This window comes from Scyliorhinus torazame, chromosome 6 (assembly GCF_047496885.1).
Source record: "Scyliorhinus torazame isolate Kashiwa2021f chromosome 6, sScyTor2.1, whole genome shotgun sequence".
Lineage (NCBI taxonomy): Eukaryota > Metazoa > Chordata > Chondrichthyes > Carcharhiniformes > Scyliorhinidae > Scyliorhinus > Scyliorhinus torazame.
In genome coordinates, this window is record NC_092712.1 from 156,596,161 (window position 1) to 156,623,395 (window position 27,235).

The following is a 27,235-nucleotide window of genomic DNA, read 5'->3' on the forward strand; positions in this document are numbered from 1 at the left end:
GATCAGGAGAGTGTTGACTGGACGAGGCTGTTTGAGGGAAAATCAACATCCGGCATATGGGAGGCTTTCAAATGTCAGTTGATTAGTATTCAGGACTGGCATGTACCGGTGAGGATGAAAGATAAGGGTGGCAAGTATAGGGAACCCTGGATAACGAGTGATATTATGAACCTTGTCAAAAGAAAAAGGAAGCATTTGTAAGATCTAAAAGGCTTAGGACAGATGAAGCCCTTGAAGAATATAAAGCAAATAGGAAGGAACTTAAGGTAAGAGTTAGGAAGGCAAAAAGGAGTCATGGAATGCTATTGGCAAACATTATTAAGCAAAATCGTAAGGCGTTTTATACATATGTAAAGAGCAAGAGAGTCACCAGAGAAAGGGTTGTTTCCATTCAAGGATAATGGAGGAAAGCTATGTATGGAACCAGAGAGAATGGGAGAGATACTAAATGAATACTTTGCCTCAATATTCGCCAAAGAGAAGGACTTGGTGGATGAGGAGTACAGGGTAGAGTGTGTAGATATTCTGAGTCCTGTTGATATTAATAAAGTGGAGGTGTTGGCATCTTAAAAAGCATTAAAGTAGATAAGTCCCCAGGGCCTGATGGGACCTACCCCAGAATACTGAGGGAGGCAAGGAGGAAATTGCTGGGGCCTTGACAGTAAGCTTTGTATCCTCATTGGCTACAGGCGAAGTTCCAGAGGACTGGAGAGTAGCCAATGTTGTTCCATTGTTTAAGAAGGGCAACAGGGATAATTCAGGAAGTTATAGGACGGTGAGCCTTTTGACAGTGGTAGGGAAATTATTGGAAAAGATTCTTAGAGATAGGATTGTGGTAGTCTGTGTAGAGGTATTACGTTACCTGGTAATGCTGGAACACCATTGGTAGATATTGTATGTTTTCTATTGGTCAAGCTGTATGGTAGCTCCGCCACTCAAGGCGGGATATAAGAGCCCGTGCCTCCCCAGCAACCTTCTTTCTGTACCTGAGCTGCTGGGGGCAAACATCTAGCTTATTAAAGCTTCAGTTGGACTGCAACCTCGCTTTAGTGGCCATTGATCGTGCATCAATTTAATAAGCTAGATTTAAAAGGATGGAGCTCCGAATCAAGCCGGAGTGTCTGCAACTCAGCCCCCACGCGGCGAACTCTGCGGCAACCTTCAAGCACTGGCTGGCGTGTTTTAAAGGATATCTCGGAAAGGCTGAAAACACACCCACGGGAGAACAGAAATTGCAAGTCCTGCACTATTTTGTGTTTTTGCTATTTGTTTTTTCTTCTTTCTTTTTTTAGTTGTTGTTGTTAGTTCACTATATTATTTAAATAATGTTATTTACCAGTTAATGTATAATCCCTTGTTGAGTTGTAAAAACGGAAAAAATTTGGTTTGAAAAATTTTAATAAAATATATTTTTTTAAAAAAGAAATTGCATGTCCTGCACTCGAGGGTGAGCCTGGAAATTTACACCCTCATCGAGGACGCGGATGACTTCAAAGCAGCAATGGAGCTGCTAAAAGGACATTATATTCACCCAGTAAACCAGGTCTACGCCCGGCATCTGCCAGCAACGAGGCGACAAATCCCTGGGGAAATCGCTGGAAGAATTCTACCGTGTGCTCCTGGTGTTGGAGAGAAACTGCAGCTGCCCGCAAGTTTCGGCGAGCGACCACACAGAACTCTTGATACGGGACGCTTTCGTGGCAGGTATGCTGTCCTCCCAAATCCGCCAGCGATTGCTGGAAAAAGATACCCTAGGCCTCAAAGAGGCACGGGCCCTTGCAGGCTCCCTGCATGTGGCCTCCCGAAATGCCCACGCTTATGTTCCCGACCGTGCGGCAGCCCCCTGGGCAGCGTGGAACCCCTCCGCAGCTGACCCCGAGACATCTCCCATCCCCCCACAAGCTTGTGCTGCAAGGCGGCCTGGCAACCCCGGGGGGCCCCGCTGCTTCTTTTGCGGGCAGGCCAAGCACCCCCGGCAGCGCTGCCTGGCCCGCGCATCCACCTGCAAGGGATGCAGTAAAAAGGGCCACTTTGTGGTGGTATGCCAGGCCCATGCAGTCTCTGGTGGCGAATACGGACCGCCACCACAAACCTAATGGGGTCTCGGTCTTCCAGCGCGAGATGGACCAAATGGTTGACCGGTACGGTTTACGGGCAACATTCCCGTATCTCGATAATGTCACCATCTGCGGCCACGACCAGCAGGACCACGACACCAACCTCCGAAAATTCCTCCAGACCGCAAAGATCCTTAGCCTTACGTATAACAAGGATAAATGCGTGTTTAGTACCGACCGCCTAGCCATCCTCGGCTACGTAGTGCGAAATGGAGTTATAGGCCCCGGACCTGAACGCATGCGCCCCCTTATGGAGTTCGCCCTCCCTCACTGCTCCAAGGCCCAGAAGCGCTGCCTAGGGTTTTTCTCTTACTATGCCCAGTGGGTCCCCAACTATGCGGATAAGGCCCGTCCCCTGATCCAATCCACAGTTCCCCTGTCGATAGAGGCCCGCCAGGCCTTCAGCCGCATCAAAGCAGACATTGCAAAGGCCACAATGCACGCCATCGACGAGTCCTTCCCCTTCCAGGTCGAGAGCGAAGCGTCTGACGTAGCTCTGGGGGCCACCCTCAACCAAGCGGGCAGACCCGTGGCCTTCTTCTCACGTACCCTCCATGCTTCCGAAATCCGCCACTCCTCAGTCGAAAAGGAGGCCCAGACCATAGTAGAAGCTGTGCGACATTGGAGGCATTACCTGGCCAGCAGGAGATTCACTCTCCTCACTGACCAACAGTTGGTTGCGTTCATGTTCGATAATGCACAGCGGGGCAAGATAAAAAACGATAAGATTTTGCGGTGGAGGATCGAACTCTCCACCTACAACTACGAGATCTTGTATCGTCCCGGGAAGCTAAACGAGCCTCCTGATGCCCTGTCCTGCGGCACATGTGCCAACGCACAAGTGGACCGCCTCCGAGCCCTCCACGAGGACCTCTGCCACCCGGGGGTCATTCGCTTTTTCCACTTTATCAAGACCCGCAATTGCTTCATTTTAAAGTGTATATAGTTAATTGTGAATCTGTAAATAGTTCCAAAACGCTGTCCGGAGGTATTACGGTACCTCCATAACTATAATTTCTACCACGTTACCATGTCGTTATATCAACCCACCACCCCCACCGGACTCTTTTTTAACAGGGGGTGAATGTGGTAGTCTGTATAGAGATATTACGGTACCTAGTAATGCTGGAACACCATTGGTAGATATTGTATGTTTCCTATTGGTCAAACTGTATGGTAGCTCCGCCCTGCAAGGCGAGGTATAAGAGCCCGTGCCGCCTCAGCAGCCTTCTTTCTGTACCTGAGCTGCTGGGGGAAACATCTAGCTTATTAAAGCCTTCAGTTGGACTACAACCTCGCTTTAAGTGGTCATTGATCGTGCATCAAGGATTTACTCACATTTGGAAACAAATGGACTTATTAGTGATGCATGGTTTTGTGACGGGGAGGTCGTGCCTCACTAATTTGATCGAGTTTTTGGAGGAAGTGGCAAATATTATAGATGAGGGAAAGACAGTAGATGTTGTATACACGGAATTCAGTAAAGTCTTTGACAAGACTGGTACAAAAGGTGAAGTCACATGGAATGCGAGGAGAGCTGGCAAGTTGGATACAGAACTGGTTTGGGCACAGAAGACAGAGGGTAGCAGTAGAAGGGTGCTTTTCTGAATGGAAGGCAGTGACTAGCGGTGTTCCACAGGGATCAGTTCTGGGGCCATTTTTGTTCATGGTGTATATAAATGATTTGGAAGAAAATGTAGCTGGTCTGATTAGTAAGTTCACAGACAACACAAAAGTTGGTGGAGTTGCGGATAGTGAAGAGGATTGTCAGTGGATACAGCAGGATATAAACTGGTTGGAGTTTTGAACAGAGAAATGACAGATGGAGTTTAACCCAGACCAGTGTGAGATAATGCACTTTGGAAGGTCCAATGCATGTAGGAATTACACAATAAATGGTAGAACTCTTGTGAGTACTGACAGGCAGAGAGATCTGGGTGTGCATGTCCACCGATCACTAAAAGTGGCAATGCATGTGGTAAGGTGGTCAAGAAGGCATATGGCATGCTGCCCTTCCTAGGCCGGTGCATTGAATATAAAAATTGGCAAGTCATGTTGCAGCTGTACAGGACCTTAGTTAGACCTCATTTGGAATATTGTGTACAATTCTGGTTGGCACAATACCAGAAGGATGGGGATGCTTTGGAGAGGGTACAGAAGCGGTTTACTAGGATGTTGCCTGGTATGGAGGGCATTAGTTATGAGCAGAGGTTAGGTAAACTCGGTCTGTTCTCATTGGAACGACAGAGGGTGAGAGGCGACTTGATAGAGGTCTACAAGATTATGAGTGGCATGGACAGAGTGGATAGTCAGATGCTCTTTCCTGGGGTAGGAGAGTCAAGTACATGGGGACATAGGTTTAAAGTGCATGGGGAAAAGTTTATAACAGATGTGCGAGGCAAGTTTTTTTACACAGAGGGTGGTAAATGTATGGAATGCGCTGCCTGGGGAGCTGGTGGGAGCTGATACGATAATGATATTTAAGAGGCATCTAGACAATTATATGAATAGGGTGAGAATGGAAGGATACGGACTGCGTAAGTGCAGGTGGTTTTAGTTTAGGCAGGTACCATGGTCGGCGCAGGCTTGGAGGGCCGAAGGGCCAATTCCTGTGCTGTTTGTTCTTTGTTCTTTGAAATACTTGACCCACCCATCCCTTTCTCAACCTAGCCTGATCATTCACTCGGAGATGCATCTCCTGCAGCAGGTCGGTCAGCATCTTACTGACCAGAAATACAGCTATTTCACTGGGAGCGGCCTTGATTGGGTCTGTGTGGGACCTCTACCCCTATAATGGAGGAATCCTGTCCTAGAGAGCTGTTGGCCAAATTGCTTGGCTGGCATGTCTGTAATGTAGGAGTGTCAGGAGAGAATAGTCATCACTGCTGAGTCTATGAGCAGTCCCAAAGAAGAGATGTTTCCTGAACTGTTGTTAAGTCGGGAGATTTTGGATGGACCCTGCTGGAAGACCCCAGTAAAGGGGATAATGGGCTAGGGGACTAGATTAGGAAGGCCTGGCTGGTGGGGAGGGATAGAAGGGAAGTCTGATCTTGGGGGAGGTGGTCGTTTCCTGTCCGACAGCAGGCTGCACAGTGGGCTGCTCACCTTGCCACTGCCTTTCCCAGCAGATCTAAAAATTGTGGCAGAGGTGTATTGAGGCCCTAAGGTGGCAGTTAATTTGCCACTTAAGAGCCTCAATAGACCTAAAGGCAGGTGGGTTGCCTGACACCCTACCTGGCCCCTGAAATGTGGTGAACAAGTTGGGGATAGGCAGCAGCAAACTGGCCACCCACTTTGTTTTATGAGATCCTCCCCCAGCCCCTTATCTTCAAACATGCCAATGGGGAAGGCAGTAAAATTCAGCCCCAATGGTTAGAGTGTACAGTGTAATATGAACCGAATCTGCAGATTATGCCTGACCTGCACACTTGTATTGCATTTTTACAACATTGACAAGGTATTTGCCAATCCTAACTTTTTAAAAACATTCAGATGCTTAACAGTGGATTACACATACAAGGTAATTGATTTTGAGTTAGGAGCTACTTACCAATGTAAACTTTGAAGAACTCATGTTCGAGTGAACTTAGAACTCAGAATTTCTTCTTTGCGTTTGTGATGTCAAATGAGCTCAATTGAAATGCAAACTTGTAACAAACTCCCTAGCAACCATTAATGCAGATTTAAGACTGGGTTCTATGTGGAATAAAATAAGCATTCTTTATTCCATGACAGTTTAGGGTCCTTATTTTAGTAATGTCAGCAAATATGTGTTTAAATGTGGTCTTGCTACTGAAAATCCAGTATTTTAATATTCCAAAGTGAGCTATACACCAGTAGTATTAAATCCAGCTGTGCCTGAGCAGCCCTCTTCAGGATTAGTTCTGCTCATCCCACTCGGGGAAGGGGCTGAAAAAGATGTCCAAAAAATAAACTGCACCGCTCAAAACCTGGCTGGAACTTTGCATCCAGCTGGATCACTCTGTGGTCAAAACTTACAAAAACAATCAAGATAGGATGTTGGAATATCAAGTTCTTAATGGATAACTCAGAATTGCCTGCAAGATGAACAGCGATGGTAGCCTATAAGCTCTGACATTGACATGGTAACCCTTAGAGAGACCAATGGTGCAGTTGAGGGACAGATAAAAGAATGTGGAGGTGGCTGCACTTTCTTTTGGAAAGGGAAGTCACAAGCAGAATTCATTGACTGAGCTTAGCTTTCAATAACTAACTCATGAAGTGACTGCACGAACCTACGGTTGGGATCAATTAATGTCTTAGGATATTCGATCTTAAGCACAAAGGCAATCAGTCTGCCACTGTGATCAGTGCCTATGCACCTACTTTGGACTCTGAGGGTGAAGTTGTGGCAACTCTGGCAGCTGTACCGTCACAATCAACAATCATATTACTTGGTTCGGGACAACCATGCTCTTTGCCGAATACCAGTGGAAAGCATGCAATTGGACAGTCCAATTCCAATGCTAAAACCTTGTGGTCACTCAAATCCTTTTCTGCCAAAAAACAATCAGGAAACCCTGCCAACATCCAAGATCGAAGGACTGGCACTTAATCGGCTGTGTGATAGGTCGCAGCAGGAATCAAAAAGACTTGCACGTCTCAGGTGCAAGTTACAGCCATCAACTGCTGGACCGATCACCAACACATAAGCTTGGTATTGGCTCCTGATATAACCCACAAAAAGAACCAGCAGCCATGACAGGTACAGAGAATGTTTGAGGTTTCTGATCTGTTAAACAACCCCAAGCTCACGGAATCTCAAGAACAAATCAGTCAGAATCTACAGGAGCTGCTGATCACACCATCAAATAACATCCAAGATAATTGGCACTCATTGAAATCCATTTTACCCATACCTGCCAAGAAATCCTTGGACACCAAGAATGGTTTGAGGAGAATGATATAGAAATATGCAAACAACTCACCAATTGTAAATGAATAGCATTTCAAACTTGGCAAAAGGGTTCAACCTCCACAGAAAAGAAGCTCACCTATTGGAGAGTCAAAGCTGAAGTTTAAAGAAGAACTCATGATGCGAAGAACATCTTGTGGATAGAGAAGACTGAGGAAATTCCTCATGCCTTTTTCAAGGCAGCCAAAAGTCTATGAATCCTCAACACATAGACCAAAGTTCCAAAGGTGGCAGACTCTCCTCAAAGACACAGATAGTATCAACATCCACTGGAAAGAGCACTTTGCAGAACTATTCAATTAGAACTCCACTGTGGACATGGACCTGCTGGAGAACCTCGCACAAACAATCGGAAGTGAACTAAACCATGATCCAGTGCTCAGCAAAATGATAGCTGCTGTCAATCGGATGAAAAACAACAAAGCTACTGACCCTGATAATATCCCTGCTGCAGTACTGTAACACTGATGAGACATACGGGGTGGGATTCTCCGTCCCACCGCACTCATTTCCTGGTGCGGCGCACCCCCGCCGGCAGTGGGATTTTCCTTCCCGTCAGCCAGCCAATGGGGTTCCCATTGTGGGCACCCACACGCAGTCGGGAAATCCGCGGGCTTGAGGGCGATGCCGGTGAAACAGAGGGTCCTGCCTGTTAGAGGTGAAAATATTCACACGTAGGCCTTTTTGAGTGAGTAAAGAAGCAGTTTATTATATCAGGTCTGGGAGAAAGATTTGGACGCTCCGCAGCCTCGCAATACTCTTTCTCACTTGAACTAAGGTTCGCATTGGGTTAATATACAGATTCAAGGGGCGGAATTAGTTGCCTTCTCATTTACATACAATCGATCAACTATATTCGCGTCACAATTCATTACATGCAGTCAATCAATTTTCTGAGTATCCCAGTTGAAAACATATATGGTTAAAGTGGATGTTGTCTCACCAGCTCCTAAATTCATGCAAAAGTCACTCAAGACTAACATAAGGATATGTCCTGACTGCAGCTGAGGACCTTGAGCTATTAAGGATACATTGTGCTCCTTGTTCTGTGAAGCTGTTATCAGCGGCTGTTGAAATACTCACTATACATACCCACGCCTGGTTCTCATGAGGTAGTTTACATAGTTTGTAACTGTTGTAACCTGCCTGTTTACCATTGGCTGGGGACTAATGGCAATCCCACAATCCTGTGGGAGTATGAGCTTCCCCAATGAGGGGGGCAGAGAAATCATTAGCAGACTCCCGGTATAAATAAAGCTGGCCAGCTTGGAACCAGCATGAAGGAGTGAGCAGCAAGCAAAGTTGCTGCTGCTGTTGTATATATATGTTATTGTAAATAAATTTTATTTCTTTGTATCCTTAAAACTCGTGCTGGATTCTTCGTGGCCCTCACAAAACTGGCGACGAGGGTTGAATAGACTGTCTACACTGCTGAAGCCACCTCCCTGGATTTTGTTGGATACAGTTTGGAAGTTGTTTTCTATTACACCGTGCCTCTGTACGGACGTTTGGATGTTTTTGATGCTGCGCTGGAAAGCTGGAACCACTACGCACAACGGATGCGTTACTATTTCTGGGCAAACAATATCACCGAAAACGAGTGCCAGGTGGTCATATTGCTCACCGCCTGCGGCCCGCATATGTTTGGGGTGATTAGGAGCCTTACGTACCCAGCTGCGCCGGACACCAAAACGTTTGATGAACTTGTGAATTTAGTGGGGCAACATTTTAACCCAACCCCGTCCACGATAGTCCAACGTTACCGGTTTAATACCACTGAGAGGACCCCAGGAGAATCCCTTGCTGACTTTCTATCCAGGCTACGCAGGATTGCGGAGTACTGTGACTATGGGGAGACCTTGTCAGAAATGTTACGCGACCGTTTGGTTTGCGGTATTAACAATGCGACCACCCAGAGAAAGTTGTTAGCTGAGCCAACATTGACTTTTCAACAGGCCATTCAAATAGTATTGTCCCGAGTGAGCGCAGAACGAGGAGTGCAGGAGCTACAGGGAATGGAGGTGCATGCCTTGGGGCGCAACCCCTTCCATCCGAAAACGTCCCCCCGTTTCGGAGATGCCCGGATCGACACCAGTGGCCATCGGACATTCCTCCCCGAAGGGAGCCTTCTCCAGAACCAATGGATGAGGAGCCATGTCTGTGTCAGACTTGTAGGCGCCGGCCCCGTCGCGGACGCCGGTCCGGGGGCGGCCATCGTTCCGACCGAAACTGGGACCACCCCAGGGGCCGTAACTGGGACCACCCCAGGGGCCGTACCTTCCATGTGGATGAACCTGCGGCGACTATTCCTGAGGACGTGGAGACGGAGGACGACTGCCTGCAGCTGCATTGTGTGGCAGCTCCCCGTGTGGCCCCCATTAAGGTGACAGTACGGGTCAATGGTCACCCGCTTGAGATGGAGTTGGACACTGGCGCAGCGGTCTCCGTGATCGCCCAGAGGACATTCGACCGCATCAAGCAGGGTATCCAGACCCTTGCATTAATCGACACACAGGCCAGGTTGGCCACCTACAGGGGGAACCATTGGACATTGCAGGAACTACGATGACCCCTGTTGTTTATGGATGCCAGGAGCGGCGTTTCCCACTTATCGTGGTGCGCGGCCATGGGCCCAGCCTGTTGGGTCGGGACTGGTTGCACCATTTGCGGTTGCAGTGGCAGCACATCCTCCAAACAGTTTCTGGAGGGTTGACTGAGGTGCTAGGACGATACCCTGATGTACTCCAGCCCGGTTTTGGGAAAATAAAAGGGGCCGTAGCCTGTATCCAAGTTGAACCAGGAGCCACGCCGCGCTATTTCTGGGCGTGCCCGGTGCCTTATGCCTTGCTCGAGAAGGTAGAAGGGGAGCTCACTCGTTTGGAGACTTTGGGTATTATCAGGCCTGTCCGTTTCGCTGACTGGGCAGCACCAATTGTACCTGTAATGAAGCCAGATGCCACAGTTCGCTTGTGCGGCGACTATAAACGTACAGTGAATGCGGCTTCCCGACTCAACCGATATCCAATGCCTCGCATAGAGGATCTCTACTCGAAGCTTGCAGGCGGACTCTCGTTCACAAAATTAGATATGAGTCACGCCTACCTACAGTTGGAGCTAGACCCTGCCTCCCGATCATATGTAACGATTAATACACACCGGGGCCTGTATGAATATACACGGTTGCCCTTTGGAGTATCCTCTGCCTGCGCAATTTTTCAACGCATTATGGAGGGCATTTTGAAAGGTTTACCCAGTGTTGCTGTCTACTTAGATGACGTTTTGATCACAGGGACGTCAGAGCAGGAATATTTGGAAAATCTGGAGGCTGTCCTTTTACGTCGCACAAAGTGCGTTTTCAGGCGAAGGAAGCAGTCTACCTGGGTTATCGGGTGGACCGCGGAGGTTTGCAACCTGTTGCAGAGAAGGTGCGCGCGATTCACCAGGTGACACCCCGACTGACACTTTGCATCTTCGTTCTTTTCTCAGCTTCGTAAACTATTATGGGAAGTTCCTCCCCAATCTGGCAACTACGCTGGCCCAGTTGCACCTTCTGCTAAAGAAAAATCACACCTGGGTTTGGGGTCAGCTGCAAGAAACCGCTTTCCGGCGAGTAAAACAACAATTGTCGTCGTCTGGGTTACTAACCCACCATGATCCTGGAAAGCCTTTGCTCGTCACATGTGATCCATCCCCGTATGGTATTGGGGCTGGCCTGTCCCACAAGATGGAGAACGGGGCTGAGCGGCTGATAGCTTTAGCCTCCCACTCATTGACTGCAGCGGAGAAAAAGTACGCGCAGATCGAGAAGGAGGGCCTAGCAGTGGTCTTTGCAGTGAAACATTTCCACCAGTGCGCGTATGGCCGCCACTTCACTTACGTGACTGATCATAAGCCACTGCTGGGACTTTTCAGAGAGGATAAGCCAATACTGCCCATTGCTTTTGCATAGATCCAGCGCTGGGCTTTGTTGCTCACTGCATACGAGTATTCTCTGGAGCACAAACCAGGAACGTAGATAGCAAATGCCGACGCACTGAGCCGATTGCCTTTATCGACTGGCCCCATGTCGACCCCCACGACCGGTGAGGTGGTTGCAACCCTAAATTTTATGGACACCTTGCCTGTCACGGCATCACAGATCCGTGAGTGGACCCAGATGGAGCCAGTCCTGTCAAAGGTTCAGCACATAGTCCTGTATGGTGGGCAGCAGAGACAGCTCCCAGGAGAGTTGCGGGCATTTTCCTCCAAGCTGTCAGAATTCAGCGTGGAAGACGGCATCCTCTTGTGGGGGACGCGTGTGATTGTCCCGGAAAAAGGGACAGGAGCTGATACTAAGAGACTTGCACAATGGGCATCCAGGTGTGACCAAAATGAAAATGTTGGCCCGGAGTTATGTCTGGTGGCCAGGCCTCGACACCGACATTGAGAAGGTGGCCCAAAACTGCTCCATTTGCCGGGAGCATCAGAAGCTTCCGCCGGCCGCATCCCTACATCACTGGGAATGGCCAGGGCGGCCTTGGGCGCGCTTGCATGCAGATTTCGTCGGCCCTTTTCAAGGATCCATGTTCCTTTTATTAATCGACGCCCAGTCTAAATGGCTAGAGATGCACAAGATGCTAGGCACAACATCCTGCGCAAAAATTGAGAAGATGCGTTTGTCTTTTAGTACGCATGGCCTCCCCGAGGTGCTGGTCACAGATAACGGCACTCCATTCACAAGTGAGGAGTTTGCGAGGTTCACGAAGATGAACGGCATACGCCATATCCGCACTGCCCCATACCACCCGGCTTCAAATGGGTTGGCGGAGCGCGCAGTGCAAATATTCAAACGAGGCCTAAAGAAGCAGTCTTCCGGGTCAATGGACACGAGACTGGCTCGCTTTTTGTTTTCGTATAGGACCACCCCCCATGCGGTGACTGGGGTAGCTCCCGCAGAATTCCTAATGGGCCGGAGACTTCGCACCCGGCTAAGCATGATTTTCCCGGACATTGGCGCAAAAGTACGCCGCACACAAGAACGGCAGGGATAGGGTTTTTCTCGGCATTGGCCGATTTGGCAGTTTGCGCCCGGTGACCCAGTGTTCGTTCAGAATTTTGCTGGTGGGGTGCCCAGTGGGTCCCTGGCGTAATCTAAAGGAATAATTTGATTAGACATAGTCAACGCGGTTTCGTGAAGGGTAGGTCGTGCCTCACAATCCTGATTGAGTTCTTTGAGAAGGTGACCAAACAGGTGGATGAGGGTAAAGCAGTTGATGTGGTGTATATGGATTTCAGTAAACCGTTTGATAAGGTTCCCCACGGTAGGCTACTGCAGAAAATACAGAAGCATGGGATTCAGGGAGATTTGGCAGTTTGGATCAGAAATTGGCTAGCTGGAAGAAGACAAAGGGTGATGGTTGATGGGAAGTGTTCAGACTGGAGTCCAGTTACTAGTGGTGTCCCACAAGGATCAGTTTTGGGGCCACTGCTGTTTGTCATTTTTATAAATGACCTGGAGGAGGGCGTAGAAGGATGGGTGAGTAAAATAACAGATGACACTAAAGTCGGTAGAGTTGTGGACAGTGCGGAAGGATGTTACAAGTTACAGAGGGTCATAGATAAGCTGCAGCGCTGGGCTGAGAGGTGGCAAATGGAGTTTAATGCAGAAAAGTGTGAGGTGATTCATTTTGGAAGGAATAACAGGAAGACAGAGTACTGGGCTAATGGTAAGATTCTTGGCAGTGTGGATGAACAGAGAGATCTCGGTGTCCATGTACATAGATCCCTGAAAGTTGCCACTCAGGATGAGAGGGTTGTTAAGAAGGCGTACGGTGTGTTAGCTTTTATTGGTAGAGGGATTGAGTTTCGGAGCCATGAGGTTATGTTGCAGCTGTACAAAACTCTGGTGCGGCCGCATTTGGAGTATTGCGTGCAATTCTGGTCGCCGCATTATAGGAAGGATGTGGAAGCATTGGAAAGGGTGCAGAGGAGATTTATCAGAATGTTGCCTGGTATGGAGGGAAGATCTCATGAGGAAAGGCTGAGGTACTTGAGGCTGTTTTCGTGAGAGAGAAGAAGGTTAAGAGGTGACTTAATTGAGGCATACAAGATGATCGGAGGATTGGATAGGGTGGACAGTGAGAGCCTTTTTCCTCGGATGGTGATGTCTAGCCTTTTTCCTCGGATGGTGATATCCAGCACGAGGGGACATAACTTTAAATTGAGGGGAGATAGATATAAGACCGATGTCAGAGGTAGGTTCTTTACTCAGAGAGTATTAAGGGTGTGGAATGCCCTGCCTGCAACAGTAGTGGACTCGCCAACACTAAGGGTAGTCAAATGGTCATTGGATAGACATATGGACGATAAGGGAATACTGTAGATGGGCTTTAGAGTGGTTTCACAGGTCGGTGCAGCATCGAGGGCCGAAGGGCCTGTACTGCGCTGTAATGTTCTATGTTCTATATCTTACCAGGTGCAAGCCCAGGGTCGTCTCCAGCGCAAACATGTTCGGTCCAGAAGACTATCCCTTCCAAAGATTCCTCGCCCCCGGAGCTCATTTCTACAGCCACAGAAACCAGAGACAACGGAAAGTAGTCCTCACAATTTTCCTCTGGTGCCTCACTCAAAGCCTGCGCAGGTCGTTACAGAACTGCATTGAGATAGAGACGCTGAGATGATGGAGGCAGCAGACTCTGACTCCGAGATGGAGACACAGGACGCATCAGAGCGGGAATCCTCGGGCCCACGGGCCGTGGATGTACAACCGTTACGCCGTTCATCACGGAAGCGCCAGTCTCCGTCTTGTTACACGCCGCCCGATCCAGCGCCTTGTGCAAATGGTGTCCGGCCTGCGGCAAAACGAGTCTGATGCCCTCCTTTGCCAGGGTCTTCGGTGGATTCCTTGGACATTGGGGGGGGGGGGGGTGGGGTGGGGTGGGGGAGGGATGTTATAACCTGCCTGCTTACCATTGACTGGGGACTAATGACAATCCCACAATCCTGTGGGAGTATGAGCTTCCCCAATGAGGGGGCGGAGAAATCATTAGCAGACTCCCTTTATAAATAAAGCTGGCCAGTTTGGAACCAACAGGAAGGAGTGAGCAGCAAGCGAAGTTGCTGCTGCTGTTGTATATATATGTTATTGTAAATAAATGTTATTTCTTTGTATCGTTAAAACTCGTGCTGGATTCTTCGTGGCCCTCACAAAAGTAACTTATTGTTCAGGAATGTGGCTAGTTCAGCCATTTTGTGTCTTTAGTATTGCTATCTTAGCTAACAGCCATTTTGTGTCCTTTCTGATATTAACAAGCATTGTGTATACATTATCTATTCCGACAAATTGCCTCTTCTAAACAGGCATCTAAGCCAATGAGTACCTTTTTGCCTCAGCAGAACTATTAACATAGGAGCAAAAATGTAGTTTCCGAGCCACCTAGAATTTATATCATAGTCCGGTATCACAAAATGTCCCCCAACACTACCGATGGAGGATCAAGCCCATGATCTCTTGAATATATTTTCTATTTGTGAATCAAGAAATTTCACATGCCCTTAAGAGACCTCCATGATGATCACAATCTTCAAGAAAGGAGACGAGACAAATTGTAGCAATCACATGGGCATAACGTTGCTGTCAACTGGCAACAAAATTCTAGCTAAGATACTTCTTAATCACCTCTCAGCAATTGCAGAGGAGGTCCTTCTAGAAGCCCCGTGTGGCTTCCAACCTGGCAGAGAAACAATTGATAGAATCTTCACAGCATGTCACTGTCAGAAAAGATGCAGAGAGCAGAACATTCCTTTGTACATGGCTTTCTTCAATCTCGCAAAAGCCTTCAAATCAATCTCACAAAAGCATTCAAACTGATGAATCGAACTGCCATTTAGAAGATGCTGTAGTGATATGGATGCCGGGCTAAGCTCAGAAACATTATCCAGCTCCTACGTAACAGTATACAAACAACAGTAAAATACAATGGCTCCACTCCATACTCCTTCCCTGTCAAAACAGGGACAACAGAAACACAAAATACTACAGTGCAGAAGAGGCCCTTCGGCCCATCGAGTCTGCACCAATGAAAGGCCATGACCTGCCCACCTAATTCCACTTGCCAGCACTTGGCCCATAGCATTGAATGTTATGGCGTGTTCATCCAGGTACTTTTTAAAGAATGTGAGGCAACCCACCTCTACCAGCCTCCCAGACAGTGCACTCCAGACCATCCCCACACTCTGGGTAAAAAAGCTTTTCCTCAAATCCCCCCTAAACCTCACACCACTCACTTTGAACTTATGTCCCCCTCGCAACTGACCCTTCAACTAAGGGGAACAGCTGCTCCCTATCCACCCTGTCAAGGTCCGTTATAATCTTGTACACCTTGATCAGGTCGCTCCTCAATCTTCTCTGCTCCAGCGAAAACCAACCCAAGCCTATCCAACCTCTCCTTATAACTGAAATGTTCCATCCCAGGTAACATTCTGGTGAATCTTCTCTACACGCCCTCCAGTGCAATTACATCCTTCCATCCCAAGATTGCACACAGTACTCCAGCTGAGGCTTCACCAAAGTTCTCTACAGTGTTGTACCCTCAATAACGACGCTTAGAGAGTAAACGGTAAAGAAGGCTTTAATGAGCTAAGAACTAGCCTAGTGCCGAGACGGGTGCTTACTGGGTTCGCCCACAAGGTGGCCCCTTATATACGACTCTCAGGTGGGCGGAGCTGGAGGTGGAGTCCCCCAGGGTTCCAAGCCAAGTCTTAAAGGCGACATCACCTTACATAATGATAAGGGTACAGTAATACAGTAACCGTTCATCACATTCACCCCCTGGTTTAAAAAAGTCCGGCGGGGGTGAAGTGCCATCATAAGTCAGTTCGTCTCGGCGGTCTGATCGTCCTTCTCTACCTCCTCAGCTCGGGCGGTGGTCCCAGGCATCTTAATTGAGGGTACGTCTGGGAGCACAGTGGTCGGAGCCTTGGTCCGGGTCGGGGTAGGGGATTGGGGCACAGGGGAAATAGTAGGGGCTGGGGGTAGTGGTGCCGGCGGCAGCGGGGTGTGTAGAGGGGGGCGCTATGGGGCGCGCGCGGTAGGTGCCCACCAACGGGGAGTTGGGCCGGGAGGGGGGGGGGGGGGGGAGGGAGGGTGTTGTAGTGGGTGCCGGATCCTGCAGGGGAGCTGTAAGGAAGGGGGGGTCTGTAGTGGGGGAACCAGCGGGTGCCAGATCCCAGAGGGAAACCGTATCTTGCTTGCCGTCGGGGTACTCAACGTAGGCATAACTGGGGTTTGCGTGTAGTAATCGGACCTTCTTGACCAGGGGTCCCGTTTTATGGCTCCTCGTGTTCCTCCGGAGAAGAACAGGTCCCGGAGTCGTCAGCCAAGGTGGAAGCGAGACCCCAGAGGTAGACTTCCTGGGGATGACAAACAATCGGTTGTGAGGGGTCTCATTCGTGGCCGTGCAGCGGAGCGACCTAATGGAGTGTAGGGCGTCGGGTAGGACCTCCTGCCAGCGGGTGGTTGGGAGACTTCTCGATCGTAGGGCCAGAAGGACAGCCTTCCAAACTGTCGCGTTCTCCCTCTCCACCTGCCCGTTTCCCCGCGGGTTGTAGCTGGTCGTTCTACTCGAGACAATGCCTTTGCTGAGCAGATACTGACGCAGTTCATCGCTCATGAACGATGTACCCCGGTCGCTATGGATATAGGCGGGGAAACCGAACAGGGTGAAGAAGCTAACACAGCTCATACATCTAAGAAAGACTAGAATTTAAAGAGTAGCCAGAGTCAGCTCAGAGATAGCCAGCAGAGTCAGCTCTCACAGCTCGGTACATGGGAAAGATAGGACATAGCAACCGAGCTAACCAGTGAATACATCTAAAGAAGACCAGACTTTAAAGAAGATTGATTGTCAAGTTGGGCCTGAAGGTCCCTTCAACCAACCAGAAGGATCCAGAAGCAAGATCTTTTTACCTTTCTGTAAAGAATGTAATTGCAGCTTTAAAAAAATATATATATAATAATAAAATAACTTAATTTAACCTGAAACAGTGGTTATTCCAAAGTCTACTTTACTTACTTAGTAGCATCGATCCTGGGTCCCGCATTGCTAAGTGGTAAGTAGATGAAATCTTCGGTGATGGTATGTGTTATGCCGGGGGATAACTTGAAAATATAGTTTGACCTGAATAGCACCCACCGAATGTTAGACGTTTTAGTTGCTGTGATATGAAGAGTCTAAAGTTCTGTTCATTTTTCACAAACACACATTTATTTCCTTCCAACAGCCTTTGCACAAAACTCTCACATACATCACCTGACAGAGGCCCCCTGAAGCCCCTTTACATATCAGTGTCAATTAATGGATACTTAACATAAATGAGACAACTAATTGCAATGTCTCTTAACCCATTACTTAAGTCTCCCCTTCCTTGGAGAAAAAAAAAATTAGGTGAAAACATAATTTCAAGAAACTCAAAAACACACACATGTTTTGACGAGAAAAAAAGTCACAGAAACAAGCGCCCTTCATTAACAATATCCAAAAGTTTCTGTGAACTCACCCCTCTTTTCGTAAAACAGTCTGACAGTTGATAGTTCCTGTCGACCCATTTAATTTTTGTTATTTCCCCTCTGTCCAACATCGGCTTCAAACTTCCGATGTCTATCCGTAACCTCTTTTCATTGACACTTTTTGTAGAGTGCACATTTTCCCACAGGGATTTATTGTCAATGTGAAAGTCAATAGGTATATTACCCAAATCCCCTAATCCCAAAATTTCTGTCAATATCATACTTATATAAAAGGCCATATCCACCGCCTCTACAAGGCTTAACGTCTCAGCAGCCAAAGTGCTTTTTACCACTCTCCTTATTTTCTTGGTTTCCCACACAAGTGGGCAACATTTACCATTGTTCCCCAAAAGGAAAATTATAAAACCTCCTGCGCTTGAAACCCCATCACATAAATTTGCGCAGGACGCATCACTATAAACTATGAGTTTCAAGTGCTTAAGATCACCTAAAACCGGGAGCTTCAAAACACACTCCTGCATTTTTAGTTTGGCCAACGCTTTATTTGCTCTTATTATGTCTTCCATTTTGGGATCATTCATTTTTGTACTCAACTCTAAGACATCAAAACTCACATCCAGTCTAGTCTGTCTACCTAACCAGTTCAGTTGCCCAATTAAACTTCGCAGTTGCTCTTTTTCTATCTTTGAAACCATTGCGTCTTTTTGTGAAACTCGGCCACGACTAATTGCTATTGGGGTGATGCTTTCCAAATAAAATTGCTGACGTAACGTTACCCCTAACTTAGTCTGTCCAATTTCCAGTCCAATATATTTAAATGCACCGGAAGCCTGACTTCCAACCCTGAATTCTTTCCTCAAACCAGAGATTACAATAGCTTCAAAATCACTAGTCCCACCCCACAAAAAATCATCGACATGCATCATAAAAATGCCAGAAAGATTTCCTTTATAGTGCCAGTAAAACATTGCAGGATCTGCTTTCAACTGGCAACAACCTAACTTTAATAAAACTGACCTTACCGAAAAATACCAGACTCTAGATGCATCATTTAATCCATATACACATTTATTCCTTCGGTGTTAGCTGCTTCTTTAGGAGGACAGAGAAAAATGTCTCTCTGGAGCTGATGCCCCTGCAAAAAGGCAGCTTTTATATCTATAGATTTGCATTCCCATGCCTTGTTGGCTAATAGAGCCAAGAAGATCTTTAAAATAACCTTTCCTGCTGTAGGTGAATCTACCCTTAAATTCTGATCTTCTAAGTTTTCTTCAAATCCCCTTGCCACAAGCCTGGCCTTTGCCTTATATGTTCCATCCGGAAGAACCTTTTCCGTGCAAATCCATCTGCGGGATAGAGCTCTTTGTCCCCTATCCGGTACTTCCGTGTATACCCCAAATTCCCTCCAACTATGCAATTCTTGCTGTTTAGCTTCTTTGATAACTTTTTCATCTAATTTATTTGAAGCCACCAAAATCTCACGTGCATGTGGGTTTCTACTCCTATTAGTATTCGTAGTCTTACTCATGTTCCGAGATCTTGATAAACTACGTCACCTCTCCCGCCTGGTATCTCGTTCTGTACTGCTACTGCTTGATCTTTCCCTTCTGCTGTGGGATGTCCTTTCAATAGTTCTCGACCTTTTCCTGCGGACCTGCTCACTATCCGGTGTACTATCTGAACTGGCACTGCGTTTCTGTGCCCTCCATTTTTGAACTTTGTTTTCCCAATCCATTGTCTTGACTTCTTCCCCTGAATGCTATACATTCAACCAATGTTTATACTGTCTAGTGGCCTTCCCTGTTTGACTAATAACAGTTGCATCCTTCCATTGACTAGACCCTTCAGGCAAGTATGTTGCTTTTGTACCAACTTTTGGCAGTTGCCCTTTCGGAAGAATGGCCTGTTCTAATTAATCAGAAGTGTTGTGTTCCTCCACAGAAACTTCTATATCAGTTTACTGGTCCTCATAGTTCTGTAACACATGCATACCAGATGACTCTGGTTCCTCATCTGGTTCCTCATGTCTGTCTGCTCTGTCTAAGTTTGAACATTTGTAATCTGTACCCTTTATCCTTGATGAATGTACCTTAACAGTTTGATTACCATGTTGCAAAATAATTGTTTTGCCAACTATGCCAATGATCTTCCCTGGGCCTTTCCATTCATTAGAATAGTCTCTCTTATAGTATACTGCCTCCTTGCTGAGAAACGGCATCTGATGGCCATACGTGATGTCTTAAAGCTCTGCGAATTCTTTCAGAGACTTCTGCTTCCAAAAAAGCTTTTCTACTGCGATGTAATGCATTTAAATGTTCAGCAAAACCAGAGCCAATTGTAGTCTCCTCCCAAGCTGGAGGCTGGTCATCCAAAATGGACGGAATTTTAGGATTTCGACCAAACACTAATTGATAAGGACTATAGCCCCCAACCATCTGCAATGAATTCTTTGCATGTACTGCCCATGCTAAAGCTGAATTTAGCCTGCAATTTGGTCGATCTGTCAATTTTCCGAAGCATGTCATCGATGACAGCATGATTTCTTTCACAGACACCATTACTAAATGGGCTTTCTGGAGCCGTATTCATAACTCTGATTTTCATGTTTTCACACATATCCTTAAACTCATCATTAGCAAATTCTCCCCCATTGTCCGTAAGGAATTTTGCCGATGGACCCATTCCTGTCCCTATCCATTTTTCCACGATTTGATCCAGAATTTCTCTCTTTTCTTTACTTCGTACAATCGTTGATTGACTAAATCTGGTTGCTAAATCTACAAAATGCAAAATAAATATATGATTTGCTTTATCCCAGATCTTAAGGTCCATGGCCACAATGTCGTTAAAATCCCTGGCCAAAGGTAGGGTTACTATCGGTCGTGCTGGTGTCCTTCTGTACTTTCTACAAACTTCATAGCGGTCACTAACCTGTTCTAACATTTTAGTATAGTAGTCATCCCTTACCCCTGCACCCTTTAATAAATTTTTCAGCCTCCGAGGAGACGGATGTGCAAATTGCCTATGCAGTTATAATACCACAAGCTTTTTATCAGCTAAAGTCCCATTTTCAACTGCCATTAACACATCCTTAACCTCTCTACTTGAAATACTATTTGTCATTAATGGAATACAATAGTGTCCCGACTGTGTAAATTGTAAGTCCACCGTCTTTCCAAACACTGTTGCCTTATCCTGTTCCATATCCAGTTTCATGTGTGCTTTCTTCATCAACGGTCTGCTCAGAAGCAAAGGTATCTCACTTGATACAACATCCGTGCTAATGAAATGATTCGCTCCGGCAGTATTGCAAGGGATCACCACTCTTTTCAGCGACTTCAGAGTATTAACATCCCCAAATCTGAAACTTGTGGCACTTTCAAATTCCTTAACCTTGTTACAATTTTCAGCATTCAAAGAGTCCAGGTAACATTTTAACCAGTCAATACCACACACAGTAGACGTGCAGCCACTGTCCAATACAGCACAGTTGAAGGATTCTGCAACCAACACCTTCATTACCGGTGTAAAACTGTTTGTCAATAGGACAATGCCTTCTTTCTGGTCACTATCTTTTTCCTCTTCTGACTCTTCCGTGTCATGTGTCGCTTCAAACACTCTATCATCGAATTTACAATGCAGAAGGAGGCCATTCGGCCCATCGAGTCTGCACCGGCTCTTGGGAGGAGCACCCTACCCAAGGTCAACACCTCCACCCTATCCCCATAACCCAGTAACCCCACCCAACACTAAGGGCAATTTTGTACACTAAGGGCAATTTGTCACGGCCAATCCACCTAACCTGCACATCTTTGGACTGTGGGAGGAAACCGGAGCACCCGGAGGAAACCCACGCACACACGGGGAGGATGTGCAGACTCCGCACAGACAGTGACCCAAGCCGGAATCGAACCTGGGACCCTGGAGCTGTGAAGAAAATGTGCTATCCACAACGCTACCGTGCTGCCCGTATCATAACGAATTGGACAGTTGAAAGCATAATGGTATTGAGAGTCACATCGAAAACATCGATTTATCATGCCCCCTGCATTTCTGGGGTTCATCTTCCTCTTGTAGGTTCTAACTGGGTTTCTGTCTTCATAATTTCCTTGTCTCGGTCTCCTTCTATAGTCTTGAGCCCTGTTCGTAGCCATACGATTTCGCCATCCTGTTAGTAGTGCATCTTCCATATTCTGCCTTATTGCAGGCTGACCTATTTGAGCCATCGGAATCGAATGTTACCCCAGAAACTTTTGTAAAGCTTTTGTCATCTGTTCGAATAAGGTATCCTTATCAGTAAACTGAACTCCTGTCAAAACCAGGAGCCTATCCATGTTACTCACTCTAGCACAGTCAAGTAATTTAAAGGCCAACACAGACTGTGGAAATTCCAGGTTGTGTTTCTGCAGCCTTTTATATAGTCTGCCAAATTCCATTATATAGTCTTCCATGGAGATATCCTCCATTTTCCGGAACTTATCAAAATCCGACCATGCTTCGTATGCACTTAACAAGTCATCTTTCTTATAAATCTTATCCATATAATGTAATAAAGTCTCCAGACCTTCTTCGGAGTCTAACTCTTCCAATTCCAGCTCAGAAAGCACTTTGTTTCAGATTTTATTGCCATATGGTAGAGAAAGAGCCAATGCCATACCTTGTTTTCTCTTTCCCAAAGCAGTTACCTTAGTCCACATAACTACTGCACTTCTCCATTGGTCGTACGATTCCCTTTCAGAAAATAAGGGGGGATAGTCATATCCAGCCATCTTTATCCTCGGTTCAGCCATATATCCCTTTTTAAAAATTTTCTCACTCACTCCTTGGTTTGATCTGGAAAAGTTGTATCTTTCAACCCTTCACATTTACACAGCAACCATCCTCTGCTACCAATTGTTCGACGTTTTAGTTGCTGTGATATGAAGAGTCTAAAGTTCTGTTCCTTTTTCACAAACACACATTTATTTCCTTCCAACAGCCTTTGCACAAAACTCTCACTATACATCACCTGACAGAGGCCACCTGAAGCCCCTTTACATATCAGTGTCAATTAATGGATACTTAACATAAATGAGACAACTAATTGCAATGTCTCTTAACCCATTACTTAACATCGAAGCCTGCATCGGAGTCGGGGAGTGAGAATCTCGGTTCACCATTTAGAATGTCGGCCCTTTTTGGTATAGGGGGACTTCTAAGAATAGTGGTGAGTTTTCAACAACAGTCTGGTCGGTAGAAGTGCGGTTTGTACTCCGTACAGATCTGGCAGGCCCTGGTCATGGCCTTGACCTCCTTGGTTGAGTAAAGTAGGTTGCGGGACTTGATAAAGTGGACGAGCCGGGCAACTCCCGGGTGGCAGAGGTCATTGTGGATGGCTTGCAGGCGGTCCTCCTGCGCTTTAGCGCACATGCCGCGGGACAGGGCACCTGGGGTCTCGTTGAGCTCCCCTGGACGATACTTGATATCGTACGTGTAGGTGGAGAGTTCGATCCTCCGCCTCAAAATTTTATCATTTTTTATTTTGCCCCGAACATAAAGGCGACCGACCGTTGGTCAGTGACGAGGATGAACCTCCTACAGGCTAGGTAGTGCCTCCAGTGCCGTACAGCCTCCACAATGGCTTGTGCCTCCTTCTTGACTGCAGAGTGCCAAATCTCGGAGGCGGTAAGGGTCCGGGAGAAGAACGCTACTGATCTGCCTGCCTGGTTGAGGATAGCAACCAGGGCGATGTCTGACGCATCGCTCTGTACCTGGAAGGGGATAGTTTCGTCCACCGCGCGCATAGCGGCCTTGGTGATATCGGCCTTGATGCGGTTGAAGGCCAATCGAGCCTCTGCCGAGGGGGGAAATATCGTGGTCTTTATGAGTGGGCCGTGTTGTGTTGGGTGTTCCGCTATACAGACGAACCAACATGGTTGTAGATGGTACAACTCTGTTTTATTACTCTTGATAACAACATCTGTAAACTTATGACTGTGGTTCGTAATTTACCCTTTAACCTGTGGACCCAGCCCTAACACTATCTTAGAGAGGCACTCAGCACATGGTGTATGTCTGAGTGGCACGCTGTGAGCTCTGTGCCCTGAGCGGTCTCCTGCTGGAATGAGCGGGAACTGTGGTGTTCCCCGTTTTGTAGTGCATGTGCTCTCACTGGTGATTGGCTGTGATGTTGCGTGTGTGTTGATTGGTCCGTTGATCTGTCCATCAGTGTGTATGTGTGTTTGCACCATGATATGTTTATCTGAATATCATGACAGGCGGGCTTTGTCTGCACATTTGAGGACCCACTGGGAGCAATAGGAGAAGAGCCCCAAGCACCGTTTGAGGGCCTTGAGGCTGCGGGGAAGAGGGAGTTCCTTTAGGGCGTGCATGCTGTCGGGGTCGGGACCTAGGAACCTGTTTTCCATGACATAGCCGAGGATGGCTAGCCGGGTTGTGTGAAAACGCATTTTTCCTCGTTATACGTCAGGTTGAGGGCTCGGGTGGTCTGGAGGAACTTTGAGGTTTGCGTCATGGTCCTGCTGGTCATGGCCGCAGATGGTGACATTGTCCAAGTACGGGTATGTAGCCCGTAAGCCGTACTGGTCCACCATTTGGTCCATCGCACTTTGGAAGACGGAGACCCCATTTGTGACGCCGAAGGGGACCCTGAAGAAGTGGAAAAGCCGGCCGGCTGCTTTGAAGGTAGTAAAAGGGCGGTCTTTCGGTCGGATGGGGAGCTGGTGGTAGGCAGATTTGAGATCGACCGTGAAAAATACTCGGTATTGGGCGATCCGATTTTCCATTTCTGCTATTCGAGGAGGGGGTACGCATCGAGCTGCGTGAAGCGGTTTATGGTCTGGCTATAATCCACGACCATCCGTTTCTTATCCCCGGACCGGAGTACCACCACTTGTGCTCTCCAGGGGCTGTTGCTAGCCTCGATTACCTCCTCTCCCAGTAAACGCTGGACCTCTGGCTTGATAAAAGTCATGTCTTGGGCACTGTACTGCCGGCTCCTTGTGGCAACGGGCTTACAGTCGGGAGTGAGGTTCGTGAATAGAGAGGGGGGTGCGACTTTCAGTGTGACAAGGCTGCATACCGTAAGAGGGGACAAGAGTCTGCCAAACTTCATTGTCAGGCTTCGGTGGCTGCATTGGAAATCCAGTCCGCGCAGAAGGGGGGGGCGCAGAGGTGGGGGAGGATATAAAGTTTGAAACGGGTGTATTCGGCGCCCTGGATCGAGAGATCCGCGATACAGTACCCTTTGATTTGTACCGAGTGGGACCCGGATGCGAGAGCTATGGTTTGGGACGCAGGATGGGTGCGCAAGGAGCAGCGCCTTACCATTTCTGGATGAATAAAGCTCTCCGTGCTCCTGGAGTCGAAGAGGCATGAAGTGTCGCGCCCGTTGACTTGGACCTTCATCATCGGGTTCTGCAGATGTTTTGGCCGAGTTTGGTTGAGGGCGATCGCTCCCAATCGCGGGTAGTCCGCGTCCTCAGCCGAGTCGGACTCATAAAATGGCCGCCACCGTCGGTCACATGTGTCAGGTCAAGAAGATGGCCGCCGACAAGATGGCCGCTCCCATGATTCGCACGAGGCGGATGACACGTCAGAAGGGGGCGTGTCGGGTCGATGCGCAGCCGCATTGACAGGCCTGAGAGCCTGATTTTCGGGCCTGCTGTTCTTTGTGTTTCTGGCCCCTGGGCCTGGCCAGGCAGACCCTTGCAAAATGCCCCTTCTTCCCGCAGTCGCTGCAGATAGCGGAGCGGGCTGTGCAGCGTGGGCGTGGATGCTGGCCCTGCCCGCAGAAGTAGCATGGTGTGCCCCCAGTCTGAGCGGGTTGTTACGCGGTGCAGGCCCGTAACGTGGCTGAGTCGGAGGATATCCGAGGGGGGCTCGCAGAGTCCGCGGGGTACGTGCCCAAATTATGTCGGGCCACCTCCAGCGAGGAGGCGAGTGTTAGCGTGTCCTGGAGGTCTTTTGCCCCATTTTCGAGTAGCCGCTGCCAGATGTAGGTCGAGCAGATGCCGGACACGAACGCGTCTCTGATGTGCAGGTTCATATGGGTTTCCCCTGTCACATCCTGATGGTCACAGTCCCTGGCAAGCGCGGTGAGTTTTTCAACAAATTTGTCTAGTGATTCCCCCGAGCGCTGCCGGCAGGTAGAGAGCAGGTGCCTGGCATTTACCTCGTTGATGGGTCTGACGAACCGCTTGCGGAGTAACTCGATCACCTCTTCATAGGTAGTCGCCTTTTCGAGCGTGGCGGAAATTCTGTGACTCACCCGGAGTAGGCGCAGCTTGTGTGGCCCCAGGATGGGAGTCTCTGAGGAGTCCAGGTAGGCCTCGAAGCATCGGAGCCAGTATTTAAAATTTTATTTTGCCTCCGGTGTCTGTGCTTCCAGATTGAGCTTCTCTGGTTTTAGGCCTGCGTCCATCCTGATGTAGTCTAGCTTATTAAATTGTTGTACCCTCAATAACGACGCTTAGAGAGTAAACGGTAAAGAAGGCTTTAATAAGCTAAGAACTAGCCTGGTGCCGAGACGGGTGCTTACTGGGTGCCGCCCACAAGGCGGTCCCTTCTATACGACTCCCAGGTGGGCGGAGGCGGAGTCCCCCAGCGTTCCAAGCCCGGTCTTAAAGGGGACATCACCTTACATGATGATAAGGGTACAGTAATACAGTAAACGTTCATCAGATATAGCTTCATCATGACCTCCCTGATTTTGTAATCTATGCCCAGATTAATAAAAGCGAGTGTCCCACATGCCTTTTTCACCACCCTATTAACTTGTCCTTCTGCCTTCAGAAATCTAGGGACAAACATGCCAAGGTTCCTTTGTTCTTTGGAACTTTCCAGTGTCAGACCTTTCATAGTATACTTGCTTGTCAAATTTCTAATTCTAAAGTGTATCACCTCACACTTTTCAGGGTTAAATTCCATCTGCCACGGATCCGCCCAATTTACCATCCTGTCTATATCTTCCTGCAACCCAAGCCACTCAACCTCTCTGTTAAACATCCGATCAAGTAGGGGTGTGTAATTGCACCTACACTATTCTTAATGTTTCTTATAGAAATGTTGCAGCTTATTACGGTCAGGCTCCCCCAATTGAGGTAATAGTTTAACACTCTGATAGTAAACTCTTCAACGTCAACTGGCTGAAGGCCAAAATACGACAATAACCACTTTTGTCATAGACCTACAGTATGCTGACAATGCACCAGTTAATGCTGACTCTGAAGAACTACAATAGATGTAATCACTGAAGCCTATAAGATCATGAGACTTGCCCTGAATACCAGACAGACTAATGTTCTCTGTCAACCAACATCGAATCGATCAAACACAATTAAGATTCACGGGCCTGGATTTTCAACCTTGAGGCAGGTAGTGGGAGTCACAGGTTCCAGGCTCGGCCCGCCCACATGTGGAGAAAGTGCCCGCAAAGGCGGGATCTTCATTACCATGGGATTAGGTGCAGACTGGAGTCAGGCCAGCCAACCTGGGGAGAGGCAGCCACAGGGCTGCTGGGTGTGGGGATGGGTTGTTTAAAAGGCCTGCCTCAGTGCTGTGGGACTGCGTCCCAGTTAAAATAAAAGAAGAGACCTTCCAGCCCTCGCCTCTCACACCCCTTCACCCTCCAAACACTACCCATATCTCATCCATCCCGTCATACCCCACCCTCCC